General features: G+C 43.0%; 1 protein-coding gene across 7 annotated transcripts in view; it reads right to left on the reverse strand.

Moving 5' to 3' along the window:
- The window catches only part of GPR155 (G protein-coupled receptor 155), a 49,210-nt gene that overhangs the window by 28,563 nt on the left and 8,187 nt on the right, over positions 1 to 12,460 (reverse strand). For 3 of the 7 annotated variants that reach the window (XM_074911468.1, XM_074911462.1, XM_074911469.1), the window contains exon 1: positions 1,747 to 1,995. The exons of 1 other annotated variant lie outside the window; for it this stretch is intronic. The gene's annotated coding sequence lies outside the window, so the exon portion shown is untranslated. Of the gene's footprint in view, positions 1 to 563; positions 583 to 785; positions 805 to 1,578; positions 1,598 to 1,746; positions 1,996 to 12,460 lie in introns of those variants that run through there. 3 more of the 7 variants (XM_074911465.1, XM_074911467.1, XM_074911464.1) reach the window with 3 other exon arrangements.

Genomic DNA, 12,460 nt, shown 5'->3' on the forward strand with positions numbered 1-12,460 from the left:
TGACACTAAAATAAGGAAATATAACACAGTTCCAAAGGAAAGCACTTAACTTTGACTCCATAGGACATATGATTTGTGGACTGAGGATTGAGATTTGAATCCTTGAAAACTCAGACACAGCTGCACTGTTGGGAACAGCAGGCCAATGAAAACAAAGCTTTTAGGAGCAATGCTGCTTTATCTGCTGTCGACTGTATCAAGCATAGCTGCTTGCAGCCAGACTGTCACCTTGCATTTGTAAGGAAAGACAGTACAGCCAGCACAAGAGGAAGCCTGGTATGAAGACCAACAAGAGACAGAGAGCAAGGAACAAGTGCTTTACAATTCCCTTGAAACAAACTGGAGCTGTGATATTTGCCTACTTCTCTCGTAGGCTGTCAATATTTGTAAAGTGTTAAAATTCACCAGACCAGAAACTCAATTCTCCAGCAGTTGTGAGTTAAGCAACATCAGGTTCCCCTCCGACTACCAAAATAGAGTCGTCTCCTTTTCCAGAAAGAAAATCCCTTTCATCTTATTTTCTAATGAAAGTCAAAGACTGTATGAGAGAATAAAAGAGATACCTCAATGTACGTCTTCCCTCTGGTCTCTCATTCTCAAGCTTTCAGCTGATAATCACTCTCGGGATAACTCTGGTGACACTGGCAAGGCTGCGCACATTGTTCACAAATTATATCCCACAACATGACCTCATTTCCTACTTTAATGCAACGTAGAAACATCCCAAGGATGACACATTATTTTATTCAGGAGACTGAAAGTGGAATCCAGGCAGGAATAGTTACCATTCATGGCAGTTCTAGCATCTCATCCTCAGCCCAGATAAGAATGTACCATATGCATTTTCATATAGAAGTTTGTACAGTAAGGCAAAAAGGAAGCAACTTTAGAGTGCTACGATGATAAAATTAAGTGGGAAGAAGTGATTACTGCAGTTCCTATTCCTGTGAGTTAACCGCAATGTTTACTTTTCTCTTTACTGTGCTAAGAAAGCACATAGAGGACAATATTGTAACAGCAATCAACCCAAGAAGTGGGCCACCCCTAGCTTGAAATCCAGACAACGCCACAAGAAATATCAGACCTTAAGTGTCTCCGAGCAGTTATTTTTTAAGATTGCATTTCTTTTTAAATTTTTTTTCCTGTGCTGTCATTACAAAGAAAGCACCTGAGCAGCAGAGAAGCAGGGGAAGCCAGTGCAGAGAAAGCCCCGAAGCCAAGGCCTGCCCTGAGCACGCGACTGGCAGAGCTCAAAACGGCAATACTTGCAGCTCCATCAGCATTTGTCAGGGCGGGTGTTCAGGCAAGACCAAATGAAGCAACACGTGCCAACAGCGCAAAATATCAAGCCAGCAAAACACATGGAAAACCTACCTCCCTTTAATTTTCAATTAGGCTCCTCTTAGGACTTGTCAACAGATAGATACATGCTTTTGCAGCAAACAAAACATTTTTCAAAATACAGATTGTATTTTACTGTCAGTAGCACCTCACTTATCCCATTTGCCAAATAGGGATGAAACATCCTTTGATTTAACAGTGAGAAAGCCACAACAAAAACAAACACCTCTTGCCTACCCCTTTTTTGCCCATCACTGCTCTCCTTTCCGTGGTCACCCCAGCTACGAGCACACAGCATTTTCACTAAGAGACACCCGAGAGATACAAAAATAACAGCACTGTCCTGTGACAGCTGTCTCACTAGAAAATAAAGCCAGAAGCCGGGGGAAGGAGCGGGCAGCTTACCTACTTAGCTTTTGGTAGGCGCCTCCGCACAAGGGTACCTATAGAGGATTTGTACTCTGCCAAGGTGAGAAACTCCCCAAGGCCGAGGCCGCCGGTACCAAGGCCCAGGAGGGGAGGACTGGCCCGGCCTGGCCTGACCCGCCCCGGCCCGCCCCGCCAGCGGCAGCCCGGCACTCGCAGCCGGTCCAGCGCCCGGCGGGGCCGGCCCCGGGGCCCCCGCCCGGGGGGGAGCGTCGCTGCCGCGCACCGCCCCCCGCCGCCGCTCGCCGGAGGCCAGGCCCAGGCCGGCGGCCAGCCGCGCCGCGCAGGGCCCGCGGGGGCGCAGGGATGCGCGGCGGATGCCGGCGGGGGGGAGGGATCAGCCGCAAGATGGCGGCGGCGCGCGGCGGCCGGGCCCTTCAGCCGGCGGGTGAAGCCCTTGACGGCGGCGGCGGCGGCGGGCGGGAGGGCGGCCCGGGTGCGGCCTGCCCCCGCCGCGTACTTTATCCCGAGGGCTTCACCCGCTGCCGGGAGCCGCCTTCCCTGGCGGGAGCGGAACAAACTCCTGCGCCTCCAGCTTCTCCCCGGGGCAGACCGAGCTCCCTGCCGCCGCCTGCCCTCAGCCGGGCCCAGGCACCGGTCTGGCGGCGAGACGCTGTCTTTCCGCGGGGCTGCGGGCAGAGCCGCCACTCGCACGTGTGGGGCAAAACACACCCCCGACTTCAGCAGAGGCCAGTGCGCGGGTCAGCGACATTTATCTGCCCGAGCCAGGGCTGCCGCCCTCAGCTCGCTGTGGGCCGATAGCGGGGCTGGCTTCCAGCCTTCCTGCCCGGTGGGAGGGCAGCCCTGATCCCTGAACTTTCTATACTCCTGTCAACTTTTTTAGCAGTTAGAGTGCTTAGAAAGAAAACCTGAAACAAAATGCCATGTTTTCCACATGACATCGGTTCCCCAAGGCTGGACAGACAATTATTTCCCCAGTAAAAACTAAAAGCTGGTGATAGTCGAAGATTTTCTAGCTGAAAATGAGGATCCAGCTTTCACATGGCTTCCTGTTTTCAGTGCAGTTGAGGAGACGGTAGTTTGAGCTGCCCATTTTCTAGGAATTAAGCCAGATACTGCTGCTGCAAAGAGAGAAAGCATGACATTCTATTGTATACTTTCTTCCATAGTTCATTTGACCCAAACCAGCTTATTTTATTAAGTGTTGCAGACACAGGGCAATAGGTGTCCTAACTGGAGCAAGTGAGCTTTCCTGGCGGACGTGATGCCATCCAGAGTCTGCAGGCTTCGTAGTTTACCCCTCCAAACTGGGAACTTCAAGCCAGAAAAGAACTGTTCCTTTTCCCCTTTAATGTAATATTCAGAGAAGACCAAAACAGAGGGGAAGTGAGAACTATCTCAACCGAAAAAGATGTATGAGATTGCCAATTTACAGAGCATTGCCTTAGATATGGTCTAATAAATTCAGCCATAGTTGGTTCAGTTTATAAGGTGTACTGTCAAAATACTTACAGAAACTTCACCATAAACAAATGAGATACTATAGATTAAGAAGAGCAGTATCAGTAGTAACAACATAAATATCACTTAAGGGAATTACATGCAAGGCCAGTAAAGGGTAAAGAAAATCCCATAAAGCATGCAGACTGATAGAAACTTGTGGGGATAAAAATGAGCGTTGAAAACTTTACTATATTGTTGATATTGTATGTCTGCTTTCATTTTAATTTGAAAGTACTGATGCATAATGAGTTAATTTTTGTGTTGCTGCATTAAAAAAGTATATACTTAATACAGACCCCAACTGACATTTAGCAGCAATGCTGATGCAGAAGCAAGTGCCTGCCTCCTCTCTGCCTCTCATTCCTGTCCACATCCTGTCTCTACGTTGGACCGACACAGTCCAATTGAAAGATCAGTGAGGGGTCATACCAAAGCTGTACCAGCAAATGCACGTTTATTGCTGAATGGTGGTACAGCCTGTTGGGTGACACTTGCCTGCCGTAAAGTTAGGGTGAGACTTTTTTTGATGTAAACACTAAAAAAAGTAGACTCTGGTTAATTTATTCCATGTGAAAATTTCTCTGTTTGGCACCTGACAAAAACCACTTTGAAACTGATTTGGATTAGTTTTTGGAAATAGAGTATAATTGGATCTTTCAGATTTTTTGGCTTTGTCCCTGGCACTCTTCCCTAAGGAAATGACATGCCTTAGAAGGACATGCTCTGGGTAAGTAGCAAGGAAGGCATACCAGACTACTAAGAAATCTTGGTAAGAATTTATGCCTTCCCTTCTCTTGAACTTATCTCTTCCTCTTAAAAAGATCACTAGTGATTCAACATTTAATAAATTATTTAAAATATGATCATACTTCAGTGCATTATTTTACAAGAGCACGAATATTTACTGGATAGGCTGCTCATTGATTGCTATTCATATCCACCGACCAACAGCATGATTTTCCCAGGGATGAGCAGTTACAGGAAAGAGGGCTATATTTTCCATCTCATCTGTAGCATGTACACATTCCTAGAAAGTGTGCTTGACCGAAGTCTTGTTTTCTCTTTTCAGGAACACCAAGGAATGGAAATACTCAAAAGTATGAAATTGTAGTACCAAAGGCACATGATGAGATTAAAAATAGATTTTAAAAAAATATAGCTTGATGAATTATTTCAAGAAAGTTGTATGAATTATAGCTGCTGTCTAAGGAAAACATAAGGGAAAATTATATACACTATATTATTAGAATTTAAGGTAGCATGTTTCCTCTTGAAGATTTTAATATTCACATATTATAAGCAGCCTAGCAACTATCTGTTGTTGACATACAGCTGTTTCTGGGATAAACAGAGAAGAGCACTAGCACTTTGACCCCATACCCTATTAGAAAACATGAAATCTTTATTAACCAGCCTGTACCACCAGAACAGCACCACAAGTAACTAAAACTGGATTACAGGACCAGTTCTCCACTTGGCTGAGAACTGTAAGGAACACTGTTAGAATCTCTTGACCTGGATAATTAGCAATAATAACGACTTAATGTTGGAGTCAATAATTCTTTCTAATGCAGTACTGAATACACAGGATACTCCTGCATATTCCCAAAGACTCTACAAAGTCCTGCTTCCCAGAACAGCAAAGGACAGTATCTTCTTAGTGTTTGACAGCTCATCCTTTCTCTCCCAATACTTAATCAAAGCTCTGTAGAATTTTTCTTTTGAGCCACATGTTCTTCTCTGGCCTTGAATGTACCTTTGTTTTGGGTGGAGCCTCTTTGTGTTCCAGCACCCTGGGTTTATAACAGTTTACTTTCCTTTTCCTTTTAAGATCTTTGTAAACTAAGGGTGACGGTCATGGATACCAGTTCTCACGGACTTTCACCAAACCCATAGAAATATCAAAAAGCCTCTCTTCATTAATAAAAAAACCCATTTGGACTAGCAATGACCAGAGCTATAATAGCATAACTAATGTACAGGAGAGGCAAGTTTTTTTCTCTACAGACTACTGAGATGACAGATTTATACAGTCCATCAGCTCTTGATCACAGCTATCCTCCACCCCTGTCAATTCAACTTCAGCAGCTTAACTGTAGATCACAGAAAACACACCATTACTGGTGTTGCAAAGCCAAGCTTTCCAATAGCTACTAAATAAACACAAAACTGAAAGTTGTCCCCAAAATCTTAATTTGAGCTTCTTGAGCATTCCCATATCATCCATTACATAATCATGAACTGCTTTGCCCCTTGATTTTCGTTCTGTTTTCACTCAAATCAGATGTTTCTATCCATTTATGTGCCACCAAAGTAGTCAACCAAGTGTATAGGAGGGACAGTTCCTGCTTTTTAATCTGGGCAACAGCTCAACCAGTGAAAAGCAGCTGGAGCAACCATTACAGGAGTCGCCCTGCTGACCTGTGCCTTTCATCATACTCATTTACCTACCACAATTACACATACACAGGCTGGCCCCACACAGGAGCTGCAAGAGGCTTAACTCTCTCAATAAGAACAGGCTTCAGATAATTTAGCTTTTAAGATCTAGCAGTAACCACATGCAAACACATTTTTCAAAGACATACAACTGTGCCAAATAGGACAGATTTTCAGGGGATCACAAACATATCTTTGTACTTGATGTGAAGGCTACTTTACTGGTAAACTACAAGTGCTTGTTGCAAAGCCTAGAATGCTGGAGTATTCTGAAGAAAAGCCCTGAAGAATTTACTGTAAGCAAGTACATTTCTCCATTTTTTTTTCTGGAAATACTAAAAGTATCTTCCCCCCCCTGAAAGAGTCAGAGAGCTAGAATGGAAGTTGTAGCCAAATTATTAGGGTATGGTGGTAACTGAAAGACAACACGGCCTTACAACAGGAAGTGCTAGGTGAGCTTCAAAGCATCACTATCGATTGAAAATGTAGCATCAACATCTCTCTAAATAACCTCCCAATAGAATATTACAAAAAAGTGACTTCTTCAAGAACAGACAGAAGTAAGAATACAGAGGGTGAGCAAGAATGTTGGCAGATGCTTCAGGATGAAATCTGTCTGAAAATCTACGGGTATAATCTCAGTGTGATTTCCAGTCAGCTGTGCACCTAGTTTTCAACAGCATGGAAAACTCTAAGTATCTTACTAACACAGTAATTACAACAATGGGTGGAGAGACTAGTACTTCTTAGGTAATCCCCTTATATTCAATTACTGGAAAAGTACTTACTCAATGCTTCTTGGTTATTGACAACAAGCCAAAATTTATATGGAAGTTGGAGTTATGCCTACTGGAAGAAGTACTCTTCTCATACTGCTCATTGCTTAACATGTAAATGGATGATATAGTGCATAAGGCAGGGACCAGTGCTCAACCTCTGTTAAATTTTCTTTGCTGACTCCACCTGAAAATGCATGTCTAACTTTGGTTATCTAAAAATGTAGTTCAGGATTCAGAAAATTTGTTGGTTTCTAATGTCCTCTTGCAGTTGTGTGTAGGATGTTCAGGAAGAACATGAAATGCGTATCTGTATCTAGATGTGTCTGATCACTTACACTGACTCACATGGAAAATAAACTATAGCTTACAATATACCTATGCTTGATGAGGCAGTTAAGCAACAAAGGAAACCCGAGGAAAATTAATCTGTAGACAGGCAATAGCCTCCTGGATTTCTTCTCTGGAGGGGGGTGTCAAAAGGAAAGCACTTAACAATCCCATGAAAGAATTTTGCAAACTTTTAAGGCTTAAACACCATGAAAAATCCTGCATCTGTGTCCCTGAGGGCAATCTAACCCAGAGGTCAGGAGAACACCTAGCTAGATGCTATTACCCATAAGCTTGAAGCTTGTTAATGCAGAAATGATGAGGGATGCACTGGATGTTTACATTAAATTACCTTGGAACACTTTGGTAAAACATCTTTCTTCTCAAGAAAGCTATTTATCTGCTCATCTACAATTTCAAAGTAGCGCCTGTCATTATCTATGTTGGTTATGAGAACTTAATTGGCATTTTTGCATTTTGGTATATTATCTTTTGTAAGACAATGTGTACATTCAAGCTGGTTTTGCAAAGACGACGTTTACTGTACTCCCACTTTGTTCTGTGGCTGAGACAAGGGCATGTGTTACTGGTATCTCACAGAGCTGTAGGAGCAACTATAGTCCTCAAAATATTGTATCTGCCAAAAGAAAACACATGAAGCCAATACAGTCAGTTTGCAGAAAGTCAAACTAAAACTTCAGCAATGATTATGTATGTTCAAGTCTGTTGAAATGGACTGCTCTTGGAAGCAAGTTCAGTAAACATCATGCATGGTGAAATTCACCTCTCTAAAGCAAAAAATAAAGAAAAAAGGTTCAAATTAGAATGTACTGAATTTGGTAAAGTTCAGAAGAGCCCCACATGATTTCAGAACAATGAGATTTTTTTCTGAAATTGCTTTTAGGGGAGACAAAATGATGTTGCAGAGACCTCCTGAATGTATAAATTCCATCATTGGTGCTAGGGTATCAACGTGTTGCTTGGCTCAGCAAGAAGTTAAATTAGTCAAATCCTAATACTCAAAGATGAGTTAATAAGTTAACCAGCTTGACTGGGGAAAAACAAAAGTATGCAAAAGTAATGCAGAGAAATTACTATTTTAACGGAGCAGTTTCGAATGCTTTGTCTGGAAGGTGATTATCAAGTCTTGTCCATTTGCCTCACGTTATGGTTAGAACTATCTACTGTATGTAGAGACATAAAATATTTTTTTATATTTCCACATACCCACATGACTAACAGTATGTGGTGAAATTCTTAAGAACAGGGCATAAGAATTACGGCTCTTTCTTGACCTAAGGAAACCCATTCATTTTGACATAGGTAGCTTGTTACTTACATGTTCCCAGTACTCTTGCTGTTCAGTCACTGTAAGACTACTCAAATTCAGCCTGATTCCTCCAAAACAAAAAAAAAGTTATCAATATTGTACACAAGTTAGTAAATAAGTGCTTTGCTCAGGAAGACTATGTTAAAGCAAGCTGCACTGATTAAATCAGCTGTTTCTGATCTGTGATCTGCCTTACCTGTTGCTTATTCAGCAAGCAACTGATTAGTAAAGAAACCCAAGCAAACAAATCAACAAATGCCCCGAAACAACAAATAAACCACAAAACCAATTTTGGCATCACAAATGAAAAGGTTTGGAAATATTTTAAGAGTATGACCCAAATCTCTGTAAACTCCCTCCACTTACTAAATTTCCATTTTTGATCACATCATATCCCACCATTTTTCAAGCCACTATTTATTACTTAGACAAACACAGTTTAGTTATCCAACAAATGTATTGATTTCAGTGTATTGTGTCCTTTGGCAGAAATCCAGTAGATTTTGTTCATTTATTTCCTCTTCATTTCATCACTGCTATAGCATTCAATCCTTTCTGTTACTTTGTCACAGGAGCGTATTAGTACACCCTCTTCTTCCTGAATTCTTCTGCATAAAGCTACTGTACCTATACTTTTTTCATACTTCTCCCTCTGTAATCTACAAATTCTTCCCTGACATTGTTTCTTCCTCATACCTTTTCCTGATTATGTTCAGCAGCTGGCACTTCATTTAAATTCATGGCCAATATTTTCATCTCATATGGATTGCCAGACTGATGGTGGTTTGTATTTTGTTGACTCACAACACAAGGGAATTTCTTTCTTCTTCTGTTAAATATTTGCATAAATATTGGGATTAAGATTGTGATTTTGTCAGAGTGGCTTTCTTACCACTGTCTGTTACTTCCATTTGATATTTTTAGTTTAAAAAAAATTAATTCTTGCCTTCTCCACCTGTAGCTAAACTTTATTTGTTGAAGACTTTGTTTAGGCCTAAGAGCACGCCACTTTCAGCTGAACTGAAACAGAGTGGAGTCAGATGTGTTATTCTGTTGCCTCATTTTGATGCTACTACTGGAATTTTACTCGCCTCAGAGTTGTGTAACCGCACGGAGGAGGCGGCGGTCCAGCAGCGGCACAGCGTGCGGCCTTCCCGACGCGGCCAACCGCACCCTGCCCGTGCTCGCTGACAAAGCCCCGCCGCCGCCGCTGCCGGCGCGGCCCGGCCCACGGCTCCCGCCCGCCCCCCGCACCGGGGGCGCCTGCCGGCCGGGCCGCGCCCGCGCGCGCCACCTACCGCCCCGCCGGGGACCGGCCGCGCCGGCAGAGCGGCTGCCGCGGGGCCGCGGGTTGCAGGCCCCGGGCGGCGGGAGCAGAGGTGCTGCTGGCGGGAGCTGCGGCCGCTGGGTGAGCGCCGCCAGGCCCGCCCCCCCCGCCGCCGGCGAGCCGCGGCCCCGGGCGCAGAGGGGCCCTCCCGGCCCCCGGGCTCAGCGGGGCTGGGCCAGCTGCGCCATTTGGGCTCTTCATTGTCACCCGCTGCGGAAAGGAGAGCCTTTCATAAAAATAAACAATTTCCTGTATGAAAATGGGAGGGGGGAATAAAATCTAGTTGAAAAAAATAATAAAAGAAGCGAGCTCCAGAGACAAACGTTTAAAAGAAAATTCCCTGGTGATGATTGCAGGGGATGTTCTTGCTGTTAATTGACTGTCTAATATGCTCTTCCATAATGTAGCGAGCCTCTGATCGCTTACAATGCAAAGTCTAGATAATTTAGGGGACACAAAGCTTCTCTTGCATCAGAGGTGGAGTATTTTCAACACAAAGGGAAATGCCTAGGCTGGAGGTGCGTCGTACCTATTCCCACCTGCTTAGTTAAAAGCAAACACAAACACACGAAGTGTCTCGTTTTATGATACGTACTTATACTTGGATTTATATTAGAAATGTTTGCAGCTAAAAAATGGATTTACTATTTCCCCCCCCTGCTACAGGAGCCAGCAGTATGTATATGAGAGGGAGGAACGGAGGTGCTGGCATAGAGTGTACGTAGTGGATTCTCTTAAAGCACACAGCAGGATTTTTGGTTTTAAATCAGCAATAATCTGGAGCAAACACACCAGCCCCACAGCTGATAGGCGTTTGGATGAAGGCATAGCAATTCTGCAGGCACAGCTGAGGAGAATGGACTGTATGTTTAGAGGAAACAAATAAGATATCTGTATGTTTTCAAACAAAGGTCCCAGAGTTTCGTAAGTAACCCAAGTGACTGGCCAAATAGCAGAAGTGAAAGTTTCTATTTTAAATAGGGAGAAAAAAGAACCTCAACAGAAGGGTTTCAGCAGTCTGCAGCAAGGGCTCGTGTTCAGGCAGCACAGAAAGTACTAAGGGGCTCTGCAGTCTATGACAAACAGCACAATGGACAATATTTATGAGGTATGCTATTTCTAGTATCAACATACCTATGACAGAGGCTGGGTTTTAAGCCTAGACTTTCACCCATAGCTTTTACCTTGCTTTCCTCACAAGCACTCTGAGTGCTTCAGGCACCCTTTGCTCTCACAGCTTGGGAGTGCTCAGCCTTCCGCCGCATGGGCTCTGCTGCTCGACAGGGCCCATGAGGGCACACCAGTAACTGAAGGCACCAACATTTCTGCTAGAATGGAGAAGGACAGGAGAGACTCATTTTCACAGCCCTTTACCCATGAATGCTTACTTCAAGTTGGGTAGCATGTGAGATGAAGAACTGCCTAAATACCCATCTTTGCGTGAACACAAACGTTTTCAGAAGGGAATTGATTATGCGCCTTATTGTGTACAATGTTTGGGCAAGCTTGAACAATTTTGCACACAGGTAAATGTAAAAGGTAACCCAAGCAGTCATCTTTGGGAAGGGAATGGTTTTGGAAAGGGAGTTGCACAGCGATAAAACCCTCTCCCAGCTGCAGGGAAGGATCAGTGGGTCCTGTTTTGGTGAGAGGAAGGATAAACACCAACCAACAGCCCCTCCATCCCCAGTCCCTCTGCTTGCTTTTACCTTACAGGTGCTTAGGCAGAGATTTCTGCTGTATTGTAGCAAAAAATTAAATAAAAAGAACCATTTCATATTCAAAATAACAATGGTATTTATGTAGTCGAAACCCTAGCATTATCGAAGAAATAAATTTTTTAATTGAAGAAGAAAAAAAAGAATGGTAAAACCAGAGGAAAAATTATGAAAAAGTGCCCTATTGTGGTGGTGTAGGTAGTTTGACAATATCATATGGACAGTACTCATGATAGATTACTATTTTATATTTTAAATATATCTTCTGCAGAGGCTGTATCTTAAACCATAAATACATGTTTTAAGATTGAAGTAGTGATTATCTGATGTTTTTGTTTAGTAGACAGGCTGATGTTGGACACAGGTAGTGTTAGCAGCAGCCAACCAATTTATTCTCTGTGTTTTAATCAAAGTATTTTTGTGTCAGTCATCCTTTCCTCAGGATTATTTCTGTACCTGGACTGCTGTTGAAATTTTTAGATAAAGGTTAAGATCCTGATTGCCAATGCAGGAAATAACAAAAGTGTGCAGGCTTGTAGCTGTTTCAAACGATTGTGTCCTAATTCTGTTGAAGCAAAGATCCTTGGGTATCTGAATTGTAACATACAAATACCTGTGTCCATTTGTTTCCATTACCTATGATAGAACAGAATAAACCAGTAGCTATTTTTATTTTAATTTCACAACTGAAAAATCCACTACAGAAGGAATCCCTTATGCAGGCTTTCCCAAAGAGTTTTGACCACTGAAACTGAAAGTTTTACATAACTGAGACATTGTCTTTTCCCTTAAGCTGCCACCTTATAGCTTTTGGGAGCTGCAAAATAGACAAGCAGTTTTACCTTATTTTGGGAAGTGATAGCAGGGCTGCTTACCATAGGTCCGCTATATAAGAAGAGTGTGCTTACACTGCTAGGATGCAAATGACTGGACTAATGAAGCTTGTACTGGGAAATTTCCTAAGTACAAGAAAGGCAATGGGAGGGAGTCATCAGATGAGCATCTTCCAAGACGTATGGCAGCATTAGTTAATTCTTAGAGGAATGCTTTCAGGAGTTACAAAAAGGCAAGTTATTATTGATGAAGTCACATACATCATCCTACAATGTGAAACGTTCTGCTCAGTGTCTTTATAAAACCTGTACATTAGTCAGTGGATGTAATCCATGTGTTCAGAGGCTTTTACTAGCTCACATTAGAAACGGAGATTATTCATATTGCTTTTTATTCCCTGTGCTGCTGCAATATCTACAGTGTGGAGACAAAGTGCCATCCTGTTTACTTTTATGCTTCACCAAATTTTTTCATT

The sequence above is a fragment of the Athene noctua genome, chromosome 7, assembly GCF_965140245.1.
Source record: "Athene noctua chromosome 7, bAthNoc1.hap1.1, whole genome shotgun sequence".
Lineage (NCBI taxonomy): Eukaryota > Metazoa > Chordata > Aves > Strigiformes > Strigidae > Athene > Athene noctua.